We start from the raw sequence: 7,176 nt of genomic DNA, 5'->3' as shown, positions 1-7,176 counted from the left end.
GGATCCACTAAAATACCATCCCCCGAGATCATGTGGCCTAAAAATGCCACCTTCTCAAGCCAAAACTCACACTTGTTAAACTTAGCATAAAGCTTCTCCTCCCTGAGAGTCTGCAACACCTGCCTCAAACGCATCTCGTGCTCCTCAAAACTCCTCGAGTACACTAGTATATCATCAATAAAAACTACTACAAACTGATCTAGATATTGGTGAAAAACTCTGTTTATTAAATCCATGAACACGACTGGGGCATTCGTCAGACCAAACGACATAACGAGGAACTCGTAGTGCCCATATCTGGTCCTGAAGGTTGTCTTCGCAACATCCTCTGCTTTCACTCTTACTTGATGATACCCGGATCTGAGGTCAATCTTGGAATATACCCGTGTACCCTGGAGCTGATCAAACAAATCGTCTATACGGGGTAGAGGATATTTATTCTTGATAATAACTTTGTTTATCTCCCTGTAACCAATACACATTCTCATAGACTTGTTTTTCTTCTTTACGAACGACACTGGAGCTCCCCATGGCGATACACTGGGTCGTATAAACCCCTTGTTCAACAAATCCTGCAACTGCTCCTTTAATTCTCCCAATTCAGTTGGAGCCATACGATATGGGACCTTAGAGATCGGTGCAGTCCCTGGAGGTAAATCTATAGGAAAATCTACCTCACGCACAGGAGGCAACCGTGGTAGCTCCTCTAGGAAAACATCTGAAAATTATCGTACTACTGGAGTGCTGTCAATCTTTAACTCATTTTGAGATGCTTCTTTCACAAATGCTATAAACCCCTGACCTCCATCCAGGAGTAATCTACTCGCCTGCACGGCTGACGCCAGCTGTGTTAGAGCACGCACCCGTGAACCAACGAATCTGAATTCCTGCTCTCTAGGAGGTCTAAAAATTACTTCTTTATGGAAACAATCAATGCTAGATACCTAGTATTATATCGAAACCACACATATCAAACACAATAAGATCTGCTGGTAATATTTTTCCCTGAATTTCTATCGGATAGCCTCTAAGTACCCTCTGACATCTGATCACTGACCCTGATGGTGTAGCTACCGACAACGATATATCTAATGACTGGGTCTCACTCTTAGATAGTTTAACATAAGATGCAGAAATAAAAGAATGAGTTGCACCCGAGTCAAAAAGAACAATAATTGGATATGATGAAACAGTAAATGTACCTGTCACCACGTCCGTAGCAGCCTCTGCATCTCCTGGCGTCAGAGCGTATACTCGTGCTGGGGCCACATTCCTCTACTAGCCACCCTGAGGCGCCTGATATCCTCCCCGAGTTGCCTGATGTCCTCCCTGATAGGGCCTGGGTGCTGGGACCTGGTCCTGCTGACCTGGGCACTCACGCATCACGTGACCGGCTCTTCCACAACGATAACATACACCCTTGCCTACCCGGCACTCTCCCAAATGATGTCTCCTACATGTCTAACACATCGGGTATGTCGGCGCACCCTAGTTCCCATGAGGTCCTGCCATCTGCCTCTGGTCTCCCCTATCACGACCACCTCTCCATGGACCCCTCCTAGAGCAAGCCTGAAAACCCTGAAGCGCAAGCCTCGTCCTTTGACTCTGAGTTGCTACACCCCTATGAATACCACTCTCAATGATCGCAGCTATATCTACAACCTTTGTGAATGTCTGAGCTCTAAACCAATCACCTGCTCAAGTAGATTTTGCCTCAGTCCCTCTTCAAACTTCCTCTCCTTCTTCTCTTCATCAGGTGCTAGATGTGGAGCAAAACGCAATAACTCGACAAATCGAGCCGCGTACTGAGATACAGTCATCTGGCCTTATACTAAATGTAGAAACTATGCTGCCTTCACACTCCGAACGATAGCCGAGAAATACCACTTGAAGAACAGATCCTTGAATCGGTCCCACGTCACTGGAACTGGAGCCGGCCTTTGCTCCTCTATTAGACGCGTTGCTCTCCACCAGCGCTTCACCTCCCCTGTCAACTTGAATGTGGCAAATGCTACCTTCTGCTCATCCGTACATGGAAGCACTGCCAACGTCTCCTCGATATCCTGAACCCAATTCTTAGCTACAACCAGGTCATCTCCTCCAGCGAAGGATGGGGGCTTCATACGCTTAAACTGCTCAATCAAACAACCACACTCCGTAGAACTCTTGGCCATCTCAGCCATCACCTGCTGAGTAACACTGCGCAGTACAACATATGTATCTCCTCCACCTATGCTGGAAGGTTCTGGCCTGTCCTCCCCAGCATTTGTGCCACTACTTCCTCAGTCCATCCTGAAACAAGAAACACACTTAAGCACTTTATCTCCTATACAGACCTATCCTGTACCAACTCAAAATTAATTACCTTCCCTGACCTTAACCAATATCCAGTTCTGTCACCTAGACACACGACCCGACAATAGTTTACTATGGTTTTCCTAAAATCGTCACCCCAAAAAAAACACAGAAACCACCACGGAAATCCTGTACCTAGACACAGAACAAACCCCAAATCCTTTTCTATACTCTGGTATTGCTTCTGCTGCATTCTAAAGTCTACAGAACCTAGCAACCTAGGTTCTGATACCAAACTGTAACGATATGCTTAATTAACTGGGTATTTTTATTTTATTTTATATACTATGATATTCTTCATGCTCTGATACCATACTGAGGGAAAAACCCAATCATAAACCTAAGCAGCGAGAAGCATAAATCACATAGACATTATCATTTGAATGTATATATATACACAATACCACACAATACCATAGTACTACATGTTTCCCAAAATATGTACATATATTTGTTCCCCAAAAATACCCTCAACTAGTTAGGGTTATACATAAACACTCCCAAAATATACTCACTCTCTGACAGGGCACTACAGATGCCCCTCTATCTGCTAGCCTGGTCTGCTCTCCTATCTGGATCACCTGAAAAATAATTCAATACTGGGATGAGCCAACGCTCAGTAAGATGAAATATGTTATTACTAGTGTGTGGCAAATGAACTACTATACCATGAAATCTATTTTCAAATAAACATTTATAACTAAATATATAAACAAATTATAAGTGATAAAATCCACCACCCCTGTCCCTATTGCTTAACATGACAGTATTGGAGTTTATTATTCAAAATACTTCTAGTATAAGTAAGTATGTGCCCTGTTTCTGCAAATCTATACATATTTAATAATAACTGAAAATGTTCCCTATGGTTATCTGTGTGTCATGACTTACCCCCTCATGACAGGGTTGTGCGCCCTGTAGGCGGGATTTACCCTAGCTGACCAACCAGGAATAAATCACTGTACTCCATCGGTCGATCTGCCCTCCTCAACCCATATCTGGATGGGGATCCTGTCATCTTCAGGGTTTAGGTGATCGACCTTACCACGTATTATCTAAATAGGTGGTTGCACTCATAAAGTAACATAATATCTGTAGCAACGATACCGTGCTCTGTAGCTGCAAGTCCAATAGGGTCTGATACTATATAATATATTTCTATATACAACTATCTAAATTACTATGATTCTGAAATAATCGCAATAACCATGATGCTGCATAACTGTACTGTAATTCATATGTCTAAATGCTGAGAATTGTATGATCATAACACTGAAACTGCATAATCATAATACTAAAACTGCATAATCATAATACTGATATTCGTGTAATCATGGTACTGAAATATCGTAAAATGAGAGTACTAAAATATCGTAAAACATATATTCGTACTATGTTCATATTCACAAGCCACACGATACTGTAATACATAATTTTCATCATTTAGTAAGCTGTATAATATTTTAAGAAATACCTAGCATAACATATTTTCCTTACCTGACTACTAGAAAGCCCCTATGGAATACTAGCCTAACACCCGCAGGGCCTCCTACAAAACACCCTGAAAACAATATTTGCCAGAACATAATATCAGTATTTCATCACCTACATCATTACTTATAACTACCATAAGACCAAAAATGGGTTAAAAGGCCTTACCCTGAATTTGGGATGAAATCCAATTTCATTTCCCCAATGATCCATTCCGGCAGACTTGTAGAAAACTTCGCCAAGAGCGTCGTGGCGGCTTCGGATCGTCGATCCGGTGACTGGCGGGGCTAGAATCGAAGAGAGAAGGGAGAGAGAGAGGGGCGTGAAAATGGATAAAAGTTCGATTTTTAGCTATTTATAAGGATAGATTCGTCGATGAGACACGTCACCTCATTGACGAGTCCTTCATTAAATTCGTCAACAAGACCCTGTATTCGTCGACGAAATTCAAAGCAGCCCAAAACTGTCACTCGGTATTTTCTCGTCAACAAAGCCGTGTATTCGTCGACGAATTTCCTTATTCACTCGTCAACGAATACAAGGCTTCGTCAACGAGAAAATACCGAGACACGGTTTTGGGCTGCTCTAAATTCATCGATGAATATAGGGTCTCGTCGACGAATTTAATAAAGGACTTGTCGATGAATTTAATAAAGGACTCGTCGACGAGGTGACGTGTCTCGTTGACAAATCTAGCCCTATAAATAGCTAAAAAACGGATTTTTATCCATTTTCATGCCTCTCTCTCTCTCTACGACTCTCTCTCCCTTCTCTCTTCTATTCCGACCCCGCTAGTTGCCGGATCGACGATCCGTAGCCGCCATGACGCTCCTGGCGAAGTTCTCTACAAGTTTGTCGGAGCGGATCGTTGGGGAAACGAAGTTGGATTTCATCCTAAATTTAGGGTAAGGCCTTTTAGCCCATTTTTGGCCTTATGGTAGTTATAAGAAATAATGTAGGCAATAAAATACTGATATTATGTTCTGGCAAATATTATTTTTAGGGTGTTTTGAAGGAGGCCCTGCGGATGTTAGGCTAGTATCACATAAGGGCTTTCTAGTAGTCAGGTAAGGGAAATATGTTATGTTAGGTATTTCTTAAAATATTATACAGTTTATTAAATGATGAAAATTATGTATTACAGTATCGTGTGGCTTGTGAATATGAACATAGTACGAATATATGTTTTACAATATTTTAGTATTCTAATTTTACGATATTTCAGTACCTTAATTTTATGATACTCAGTACCATGATTACAAGAATATCAGTATTACGATTATGTAGTTTCAGTATTATGATTATGCAGTTTTAGTGTTATGATCATATAGTTTTCGGCATTAAGATGTATGAATTACAGTACAGTTATGTAGCATCATGGTTATTACAATTATTTTAGAATCATGGTAATTCAGATAGTTGTATATAGAAATATATTATATAGTATCAGACCCTGTTAGACTTACAGCTACAGAGCACGGTACCATTTGTACATATATTATGTTACTTTATGAGTGCAACCACCTATTTAAATAATACGTGGCAAGGTCGATCACCTAGGCCTTGAAGAGGATAGGCTCCCCATCCAAATATGGGTTGAGGAGGGCAGATCGACCGATGGAGTATAGTGATTTATTCCTAGTAGGCCAGCCAGGGTAAATCCGGCCTACGGGCCGCTCAACCCTGTCATGAGGGGGTAAGTCATGACACACAGATAGTCACAGGGAATATTTTCAGTTATTATTAAATATGAATAGATTTGCAGAAACAGGGCACATACTTACTTAAACTAGAAGTATTTTGAATAATAAACTCCAATACTGTCATGTTAAGCGATAGGGACAGGGGTGGTGGATTTTATTACTTATACTTTGTTTATATATTCAGTTATACATGTTTATTTGAAAATAGATTTCATGATATAGTAGCTCATTTGCCACACACTAGTAATAACATATTTCTTCTTACTAAGCGGTGGCTCATCTCAGTGTTGAAACATTTTTTAGGTGATCCAGGTAGGTAAGCAGACCAGGCTCGCAGATAAAGGGGCTTCTGTACTGCCCTGCCAGTGGAGAGTGAGTTCATTTTGGGAGTATTTTTGTATACCCTAGCTAGTTAAGGGTATTTTGGGAACAGATGTATGTAAATATTTTGGAAAACATGTAGTACTCTGGTATTGTGTGGTATTTGTTTTTGTATTGTGTATATATTTTCATATGGTTATGTCTATGTGATTTATGCTTCTCACTGCTTAGGTTCATGGTTGAGTTTATCCCAGTACGGTATTAGAGTATGTAGAGTATCATAGTATATATATGTAAAAAAAAAAAAATCAAATGTTGTTACAGTTCAAAGAATAAATTTTTGAACCGAGCCCACGTCAATGCTATTGGTATCAGTCGGTGCTCCTCCATCTTCTTTACAGACACCCACCATCTCTCTGCCTCCCCTGACAACTTAAACGTTGCGAAAGTTACCTTCTACTTCTCCTTGCAGTTCAAAACATCCAGGATCTTCTCGATCTCCTGGATCCAATTCTTAGCACAAACTAGATTCGGTCATACCTGTTAGCTTTACCGTGATCCCAAGAGGTGGGGTGAATTGGTATTTTTAAAATTTATCCCCTAGGTATTCCTCCTAACGGCAATATGTTCACAATCCTATGGTCAATCTAGTGCGAGTAATATCATAAATTAAATAAAGCAGTTTAATCAATTACACAAGCACCATAAAGCAGTAAAGAGAAAGGTGACACACAGATATGTTATCAAGGTTCGGCCAACTGCCTATGTCCCCGCCTTGGCTAACTAGCACGAGGATTATCACAATAATTTGCTCACTTAAACGGGTGGAGCGGCACCTATACAAACCAGGTCAATTAGCAGAGGGCTGACCTCAACCTTTACACTAATCCTTACCGGACTGGATTACCGCCCCCTCAGGTCACTCCTGAAATCACTCAGATATACAATTAAATGGTACAATATAAAGGTGCTTTCACGTAAAGCAGATTTGTACCCCAAATGCGCACAATCACAAACACCATAGATGATTTAAAATGTAAGCTCAATGTGGTCTGAATAGTTCAACTCTCAAATATATTTTCTATCAGTGTAATACGTACGTGAGAGTGTCAACGACAATCTGTGTATTTCAAGATATTCAATCAAACGTGCTCACACAGAATATCAAGTAAGCCTTAAGAGTATCGATTAGCATAATATCTCTATCACATAAATATGTATATGCATGGACTTGCAAAATATATATGATCTTTGTTTTCAACAAAAATATATGAGTGAATAAATATTGCAAAAAAGATGTTTTACC

Source organism: Malania oleifera, chromosome 8 (assembly GCF_029873635.1).
Source record: "Malania oleifera isolate guangnan ecotype guangnan chromosome 8, ASM2987363v1, whole genome shotgun sequence".
NCBI lineage: Eukaryota > Viridiplantae > Streptophyta > Magnoliopsida > Santalales > Ximeniaceae > Malania > Malania oleifera.
This window is presented reverse-complemented; position numbering follows the sequence as displayed.